Below are 10,279 nucleotides of genomic sequence, written 5' to 3'. Positions count from 1 at the left end.
GTCATGTTACGCCTAGGGTATACTTTGGGTTGTGACACACAAATTGATTCACTTGCATCTTAAAATTGAAAATTGCCACGCTTTGATAAGAATTGTTCACATGATTTAATTTGTAACTTAAATCAAATTAAACAATTTAAATTAGATTTTCTAGAAGATTCAAGTATTCTATTCCAACAAAATTTTTGCAAAAGTTGGTGGTTTCTATAGAAGTAATTTCTAAAAATTATGTTGTGATGTTTAAGAACTATGCGTTGACTTAGTTGTCCTTTCTAAAAAAAATGGAAAAGAATGCATGGTCATTTTTCTTACAATCTTATGAACTTTTACAAAAAATTTGTTGTATTTAATTATTTCTAATTAACTATACTATTCTAGTATTTACTGGTATACATATCAATCTTTCCCTTCCATTCTCTTGATTAAAACACAAATTTTTGAGTTCATAGCTCAATAAATTATCAAAGCAACAACAAGACCACATACCGACTGTAATCCCACATGGGGTCTGGGGAGGGAAGTGTTTACAGCCTTACTCTAACATTCTGAAGGTAGAAAGGTTGTTATCGATAGACCCTTGGATGACTAACAACAATACGTAGTATGGTAATTGAAACAAAGAAAATAACATGTAAGTAATAATAGAATTAAGAAACAAGATAGTATGTGAATAATAAAAAGAATACTGACAAGAAAAACTAGACAACACTCAGTTACCTACTAACATTCTACTCTAATCCTCAATTTTCATATCTTTCTATTTAGGGTCATGTCTTCGCTAAGCAACGCATAAGAAATTAAAATTAAAAAGTATAACCATCAAAATAAATTATTAAAAACATTTCGACAAACATGTTTTAAATTGTGGACGCGTAATATTTTACCCTCCCCGACTCTCAATCCATACTTAGCTTAATACTTTTTAAAAAATATGATCTTTATTTTAACCTTTATTTTATTTTATTAAGTAGATTTTACTTGAGAAAATTAGTACAAAAATAATTATGTTTTTTTTATAATACTTTTGTTTTTGATTTGCAAGGAAATAGAAATATTACCAAATATGTTTGTTGAATTTTCTTACATTTAATATTTATATAGTATTTTATTGTTGGTAACTTTTGAAAGAAAGACAAAATATTGAAATCAATAGCATATTGCCACATGATAAATTTCATCTCATTCTTGGTCAAAAACATATTCCATGGGAAAGGGAATATTCTACTCTTTCTCCCCAAACATTTTGATCTTATCCAAAATTTATAATCACACTTTACCCTAAATTTAGTCAATAAAACCAAAAAGGGGGGTGGGGGCAACTAAAGAAAGGTAGGTCACAATAGCTAAAATATAAAAAACCTAGATCTAGGAAAAAGAGAATGAAAAAGCAAATTTAAGAAATTTTTCTTCTCCCTTAAGAGCTATAGGAGAAGGAAACCAAAAATGCTAGCAGATTCATGACCTTCTAAAGCTCATTCACCTCGATAGATATACAACCATTAAGCTCCAAGCCCTTAATAGCCATAAAATCATCACAATCTTCACCTCTTTTCTCCCTTTAATTCCAAATTACCATAAACACCAGATTTACAAGGAGAAGAGGAGTTTGAGGTTTTGAGAGAGTTTCGAGGTTTCCTACCGAGCATCGATTAGCAATCCAAGGTCGCTTTTTGTTTGATTTGCAAAGACATTTGAGGTTTAACTTTTATCTCATTCTCATTTGTCCAAAAGCTCTTTTTATTAAAAATATATAAAAAATATTTCTTGGTGCGTGAATATGAATTTTGGCTTTACGATTGAGTTGTTAACTAAAAAATCTATTAATCTCTACATATGACCTATGAAAAAGAAATCTATTAATTGCTTTATATGCCTTTTGAAAAGTTTTGGCACTCTTAATTATTATTATTTTTTATTAAAATTAAGAGGTATTTGTTGTGTTGATATGTTTACTACCATTTGGTGTTAAAGTTGGATTTACAAATTGATTTTAAAGCTAGAAACTTGAGATGGAAAAAATTTGCTCTTGAGTTCACTTTCATACATTGATTTTTATCATGTTTAGTGATTATTTATGGAGAGAAATTATGAAATAAATTTAGCTAAATTGTTGAGTTTAAGTTTGATATGTTCTCATTTTTAATCCTTGTTTAGGTTGACTTCTCTCTTTGCAATGATTTGAAAAAAAATAAGTGTTAGATCTTGATTTGTTTAAATTGATTTATCATGGGAGAAATAAAACTTGAATAAAACCTAATTTATTTCAGAAAATAGAGAGCTCCTTGGCTGTAAATCAATTTATTTCAGAAACTAGAGAGCTCCTTGGTTGTAAATCGCGTGTTTCTATTGAAATTTCTTTAATATTGCTTGACGTCGAATTATGATTTTCCTAATGAATTAACACATATATACTAATGTATTACATGTGGGTTCAGGAGTTTAATTTCAAAGCATGGATAGTATTTCTGGGGGGTGTTGAATAAATGATTCAAACAAAAGAAGAGAAAAGTTACTGCAACCAAAGGCGAACCAACCCTATAAGGTGGGGGCGCACGTGCACCCCTTAACTATGAAAAAAATCATGTGTATATATGTATATCTATATTTTGAAATTGACATAAATTAGAATATGATTAACGGTGCACGTATGAGGAGCATAAGAGTGATGTTGTGCTATTGGTACAAGCCAAGGAACCACCCGCGAGACCTGGTTTTGAATCCAGCTAGACCCCTTATTTTCATTGTTTTTATTTTAAGTTTATCTTAGAGCTCATATTTGAGCTAAGATAATATTGATGCAACCCAAAGTCTTCAAATTCTGGATTCGCCTCTGACTGCAACTTTCTTTTAGTATTTTACTGCATTTTGACTTAGTTTAGGATAGTTGTTATTTGGTCCTTAAGTTTCTCTTTTTAGTTGAAAGCACTACTGAGTTTAGTGCCCTTTTAATTCTGCATTTTAGTTGAGTTGTAAACCTATTTGAAAGGCATCATTGGTGATGAATACGATCAGCAAAGAGGAGCCTACAATTCTATAATTTCATAAATCTTTCGGTCTATCAAACGTTTGTTATATTTCCTCTTCAACATGCCTGCTAGTTACTTCTTTCCTTTACAATATTTTGTTCTTGAGTGAGGTTGAGATCTTTATTCTCCAACAATTACTAATCAATTTTTTGTATGTTCTGACATGCCTTCTTTAGTATTTTGTCTTGGTTTCTTCATTCATGTTGCTTACTCTTATCCTCTCTCTTATCAAAAAAGAATATGAGAATCATTTACCTGACCAGGACTGGGGCAGAGGATAACTGCTTAACCATTTCTAGATCTAGCGGACTAAATATCACCATGTTCCATTCCGTCATACTTAAAGCGCGGAACCACTTTTGGTTCATCCACCAATGAACCATCCATGGGGAGTAATGCACAATTTAGAATGTTTGTTGACCTTGTGCAACTATCTTCCCGACATGTACTTTCGATTGTTTAGCGGGATAACAGGACCACCAGTAATTTACAAACGGAACAACAAGAGCAACTCCATCCAGCCTGCGTTGGACAATCAATTCACTAAATAAAAGAACTGAGTTGGAATTAAAAACAATAAGAAACATGGTGAAGTTCATTTCCAAGTATCAAAGGAATGTAATAGATGAAAATGTACCTATTCGGTATGTACTTTAGACAACTCTACACAGAATACGCTCCCATGGACAAGCCAACCACATAGAACTTGGGTCCTAGTTGCAACTTATTAGCTAGCTCCTCAACGTCAAACTCTTCACTCTTTACTGAGCGCTTTGGGTGTGGATCACTCTCTCCATAACCAGCACAATCATATTGTAGAACATATATTTGAAGCTCTTGCATTAAGTCCTGGGTACTTAAAACAGAATCAGTTAAATGAAATACAAAATTCAAGTACCAAAGGTTTATTAAAGCCAAACTCCTTTTTTTAACAATCTCCAATTCTAAGGATAGAAAAAAACTACTCCCTCCATTCGAATTAAAGTGCCTTAGTTTGACTGGGCATGGAGGTTAAGAAATAAAGGAAGACTTTTGAATCTTGTGGTATTAAATTAAGATTCATGTAGTTCTTTAAATCTTATGGTCTTAAACTTGCCACATAAAACGTTGGAACTTTGGAATTGGAAAACCTACTAAATATAGAAAGAGACACTCCTTTTGGGATAGACAAAAAAGGAAAGTAAGACACTTAAGTTACGATGGAGGGAATATATGAAACAACTAATCTGGTCTGTTGTAGTTCTAAACATGAAAGTGCAATAAAAGAGCAGAAGTTTTATGTGCTTATACCAGATTCAAGCTTAGTTGTCGAGCATTCTTTAATGTTGGACTCAGCAAGATTTTTCTAATTTTCAACCGTATTCCAGGTGCAAGCGAGCTTGGAACATACATATATAGATACTAAAATGAATACACTAAATATGGAGTTTTAAAAGTTTTCATAGTTGGGATATCGGTAGCATCAAGTCTTTGGAACTATCAAAGCTATGAACAATAATGATCTTGTATTTTGCCTTCTCCTTGGCAACGCCACCCTCTTTGTAGGCTAAATATCTCCCATCACTAAGTTGGACCTTTGGAGAAGTCATCGGAGGACTATATGGTGAGCCATAAACATTTGGAGGGGGAGGCTTAAGTAATGCCAAATAAGTCCATGTGAGCATTCCAAGATCATGATATGAATCCAAGGGAGCTTCTCTGCTAGATAATGATTGAGTTTGCGGGCAATAATTATGTCATTGTGTCCTTGCCAAAGCTGGCCCAAACCTTCGTTATCTATAAAAAAGGATTTTTGATATCCGTCAAAGCAAAGTCCCAGTTTCCAAAACCAACTATCAGGTCCTGATGCAAACATTCAAACTCGCCCTAATGTCTTACCTTCTCCTGGATAAATACATAGTTCCAGAATTATAACAATCATAATGGTAAGCAAATACTAGCAATGCTAGTTCAGCATTAGATGTCTTTGGGAGCAAAAAAACCTACACTATATATACAAAGTAAAAATGTACATCTTTTGCCTTTATATAGTAGATATTGACACATTTTTTAATTCACAATGATAGTTATTGTGAAACCATCTTGAGGAAACTTTTCACTAGTTAAAGGGGAGTCTTGGAGCAACAGTAACGTTGTCTTTGTGTAACCTATAGGTCACGTGAAAGAAACAACTAATGCTTAAACTAGGGTAAGTTGTCTACATCATGTCCGTTATAGGGTTCAGCCCTTTCACGAACTTTACTAACGTGGGATGCTTTGTGCACTATGCTTCCCCTTTTGCATGTATTTGTGGACAAGATGGTAACTTGCAATATTTAGATGAGAAACTTCAGGTCATTAGCATTTGTAATAAATACTAAATAGGCAAACTCGTGCCAGTACGAGCTCAATGTATGTTACTCTCTCATTCTCAATTGATGTGATACAACTAGAATTTGTATTGTTTCTAAATATTTTATTTTATTAATTATTTTGATTTATAGTACTTTTTACATAATTTCAAATAAGACATATTGCCCCCTATGTCTAAATTTACGTGGCACATATAGAATTTGAAGAATCAACAAAATTTTCATATGTTTTACAAAATTTTCAAGTTGTTAATTATTGTGATTTATAGTTCTTTTTACGTCATTTTAAAATAATATTTGTTGCTTATTTCATCTCTATTAATGTAGCACGGATAGAATTTTGAGAGTAACATGAATTTGTATAATTTTTTATACGTAATTTTCATATATACAAAAGAATCAAAAAATAAGATAAATAAATTAAAAGGAAAAATATGAAAATTACATAAATGACCTCGGCTAAAAGAAGGCATGTCAACCATGAAGTGTCTGCTCCTAGACTTCTCTATATAGTAGTAATGATGTGAAAATTTACTACTTTTCTATTGTTTCAGCCAAGGCTCTCTTTGTTCTTTTTCAGAGTGCATTAGCCGAATGAAATCAAGTTTCGTTCTCAATTTTAAATTAGAAACATTAAAAATAATGAATTGATGTCTACCATAGTACATTAGCAACATACAATCCAGTAATAGTTTTCTTAGAATTCCGCATTAGCCTATGGGAGTGTCACATCGATACTGTGACACAAGTTAGGAATCTATGAACTCTATTTTATACATTCTATTTCACTAAGCATATGAATAATGAATTGTCTAATAAACAATTCGATGAATATTCCTTTTATTTTATAAGCTTACTAAAAAGTAAGTTGTGAGAAATTATAGAGTTGATTTTCTTATAGAGATACTCTATATTTGAATATAAAAATAGAGAATTGGTTAGAGATGCCCTAAATAAAAGGAACAAGTGGGCCCAAAATAATTTTCTCTCTTTTTTTAGTTCATTTAAACATTAACTAAGTAAGAGGGGTCAAATTATAATATTTAAAAATTGGAGTTCGAAAATAATTTGTTTCTTCTCCCTTCTCTCACCAACATATATTACTACTATATAGAAAGTTTCTACCATCAAGGTGTTGATGGTCGACATGTCAGCTTCTTCGCATGGGAAATTTAATCAGTTCTCACCTTCTTTTGGTTCAAGTGGGACTTTGCTTTTAGCCTAATAGACTGATTATAGATAATAGGCCATAAACACTTCTCATGGTTTTCATAAATTTTCTCACCTATGCTTCATCTCTTTGTCGGTATGTATCTCTTTCATCTTATGGGTTTATCTTGTCCTCTGATCAAATTTAACTATAATTACTGTAAGTTGCTGACGAAGTGTTTGATGAAAGAGTTAAGCAAGTTTCTATTTGATTAATCAAAGAAATCAAATGTCTATATGTAAGATTTTCTTTACAAGATTTTATTCCTCGATATATATTTCTGTGAGGCTTTTCAAACTAGATCAAACTTTAGAGTTCTCCATTGTCCTTGATTTCTCTTTTGTGCTTTCATTTGAGTTCTCTTCCTCTATTTGATGTTGAATCTTACTGATGGTTTCTCCTTTGTGTGATTCGGTGTGTTGTCATCATAGTGAGGCTTACTATGTGAAAATCACATTTAATGGTTTCCTTGTGATGAACTATTCAAAATAATTGATCTTCATGCATATTGTGTTGATAGAGTTCTAATACCTCTCAATAATGAGTGGAGTCGTTCAAAGAATTTCAATATATTAGGAAAGTTTGCTTCTTCCCAGCGGTAACAACTTGAATGGGGGCACGTACGAATTACACTGTTATAGAGCAGGAGTGTTTTGTTGTTGTGTATGCCTTTGAGAAGTTCAGAACATACCTTTTGGGTAAAAAAGTGATAGTGCATACATACCATGTGCATTAAGGTACTTGATGTCAACGAAATATGTGAAGTCGGGGTTGATTAAAAGGGTCCTCATGCTACAAGAATTTGACTTTGAAGTCAAGGATAGAAAGGGTTGTGAGAACCAAGTAGCCAATCACTTGTCTAGGTTTGGAAGAAGAAAAAGTGTGGATGCTGAGCTTGAGATAGATGACTCATTTCCGGATAAGTCGATATTAGCCGCCACTCTTGATCTTATACCTTAGGTTACTAACTTTGTCAATTATCTTGTCCGTGACTTGATGTCTGAGGACCTGAATTTTCAGCAAAGGAAGAAGTTTTTGCATGATGTAGGCAAATACTTCTAGGATGATCCCTACTTGTTCAGGTTGTGTGCCGAAAACTTGATCAGGTGATGTGGGTCTGAAGCTGAAATGTTGAGCATTCTTAAGGCTTGTCACTCTTCCTAGTTAGTGGACACCATGGTGGAGCTCGCATTGCCCATAAGGTGCTCCAATGTGGTTACAATTGGCCCACTATTAATTGGGATGCATTTGATCAGGTGAAAAGTTGTGAAAATGTTAAAGGCAAAGAGTTATATCACGGCATCATAAGCTGCCTATGACTCAAGTCTTGGAGGTGGAGCTATTTGACATATGGGGAATCTACTTTGTGGGGACATTTGTGAGTTCCTATTGGTAGAAATATATCTTGGTCGCGGTTGACTATGTCTCCAAATGGGCAGAAGCAGTGGTGTTGGCTGATAATGATGGCAAGAGTGTTGTCGGGTTCTTGAAGAGAAATATTTTATGTATATTATTTGGTACACCTAGGGTGATTATTAGTGATAGGGGTCACATTTTTGCAACAAAGTCTTCAAATCCTTGCTGGCTAAATACACTATGAAGCAACATAAAGTGACTACCGCATATCATCCACAATCGAGTGGGCAAGTTGAAGTGTCCAACAGGAAATAAAGTCCATATTGGCGAAGACTGTGAATGACAACAGGACTGACTGGGATAGAAAGTTAGATGATGCAATATGGGCATATCAGACAGCTTTCAAGGCACCCATTGGTATGTCACCATACCAGTTAGTGTTTGGAAAGGCATGTCATTTGCATGTAGATCTAGAGCATAAGGCCTTATGGCAACTAAAGAAGCTAAACTTGAGGTGGAATGAGGCTGCAAAAATGAGGTTGGAGCAGATAAATGAGATGGATGACTTTCGGTTACGAGCATATGAGAGGTCTTCTCTCTATAAGAAAACGATGAAATTGTCACGCCTCAAATCCCATTAAGACGAACAGGCACCCGATGCCCTAAAGGTCCGAGAGAACCAACATGTAACCTGTGCTTACTATGCATATAACTATAACAATCTTGTGACAAGTTCACATAGGATGCAGCGATACAAACCAACATAAGTAGACCCAAAACTTATATACAAGACTTGGCCGTTGAGGCCACAACCTGTTAAAAACGTCAACTGAAACCATATAACATAAGTCTACAAAGCCTCTAAAAGATAGAAAACCTTAGAGTAGGTCAAGATAGACCCCGACTTACCCTTAACTACGATACAATACCAACATGAATCTACCAAGGACTCAGTAAAGGTCTGAATTAACCTGGAGCTCACCAAAAGTAGTTGAGTGTTGTGTGCTCCTATTGAGGAGGTCTACTAGCTCGGGTACCTGTGCCTGCCAAATGAAATGCAGCGAGGGACGTCAGTACGAAAAAAATGTATTGAATATGTAAGGTAATAACATTTATAAACAAGAGTACGAATGAAACCGAGTATCAATATATGTGTGCATATATCAGAACAGAAGACCACCTTTGTTAACTCTTGTGGGATCATGTATATTACATTCTTCTCTTTACCTTTCTGTGTGTTATGATCTTTATAAGGCATGTGATACGAATAATCAGCTGATCAGTGGTAGAAGAGGATGACCCAAGCTAGGTATTTTAACCCCTGGGATGTTGTCCTCATAATTACACAAATTGGGATCGGCCCATGCTTGGCTTACTCCCATGAGCTGCCACCCTTCTATACCAATTGGGATCGGCCAATGCTATGCTTTCGCACCTGAGCTGCCACCCTTACATACCAATTGGGATCAACACATGCTAGGCATTTACCCCTGGGCTGCCACCCATAATTATACAGATTGCTTCACTTAGATTCTTTAATCTTTGAGATTGTTGTTTTGGTGATCATAATCATTTTTGAGATTTGGAACTACGGACCAGTAGTAGAAGACATGAAAATAATACTTCAAGGCAGTAACAATGACATAAGGAGCTATGTAACATCAATGCATTACTTGTGAGCTTAAATGACACAATTGTCTTCACCTGACTAAGAAGAGGATTCACCAAACTTGCTTTTGCAAATACCATTTCTATATCAGCACATAGGAGGATAATTACACAAGTATAGATTACTTAACATATAATGAAGTAATTCTATACACTAAGGAGAGGGGGAAATATTGTTAGCTATTTGGAGATTGTACGCTGCCACTATGTTTCCTTTACTAGGAATAGAACTTAGGAAATTCACTTATAGATACTAATTGCAAGTATCAGATTTCATGCCGAAGAATATTGAATCGAATAGCCTTACATACCTTATCCTCTAACCAATAGAACTATCACGATTCAGTCTCCCCTTTTAGGTTTTAATCTATAATATAAGTCATGATAAACAAAAATTAGCAGCTATAACACCGTGAGCCCCGTAAAACTGTAGCTAACATTGACGGATAATGAGCCCATACCTCCCTTAAAATAATGTGTATCAACACACCCTCCTTCTCTACCCAATACATACATTATATATCCTTTTTCAAGATTACTCAAGTTGCACCAACACCAATACACATAAAACAACCTCAAATATTCTTTATCATACAACCAATTATTGAACTCACCACCCCCTTGAGTTCTTTATGACAACACACCCCTAATTCCTCACTCAAACTCAT

The 10,279-nt window shown here is 34.3% G+C and overlaps 1 pseudogene; it reads right to left on the bottom strand.

Annotated features, from left to right (window-relative positions):
- Window positions 1–3,430: 3,430 nt before the first annotated feature.
- On the bottom strand, window positions 3,431–4,690 carry LOC102580197 (uncharacterized; annotated as a pseudogene).
- Window positions 4,691–10,279: the final 5,589 nt, after the last annotated feature.

Source organism: Solanum tuberosum, unplaced genomic scaffold (genome assembly GCF_000226075.1).
Source record: "Solanum tuberosum cultivar DM 1-3 516 R44 unplaced genomic scaffold, SolTub_3.0 scf00139, whole genome shotgun sequence".
Lineage (NCBI taxonomy): Eukaryota > Viridiplantae > Streptophyta > Magnoliopsida > Solanales > Solanaceae > Solanum > Solanum tuberosum.
The sequence above is the reverse complement of the archived record's forward strand: the minus strand, read 5'-3'. Positions and strand labels throughout refer to the sequence as shown.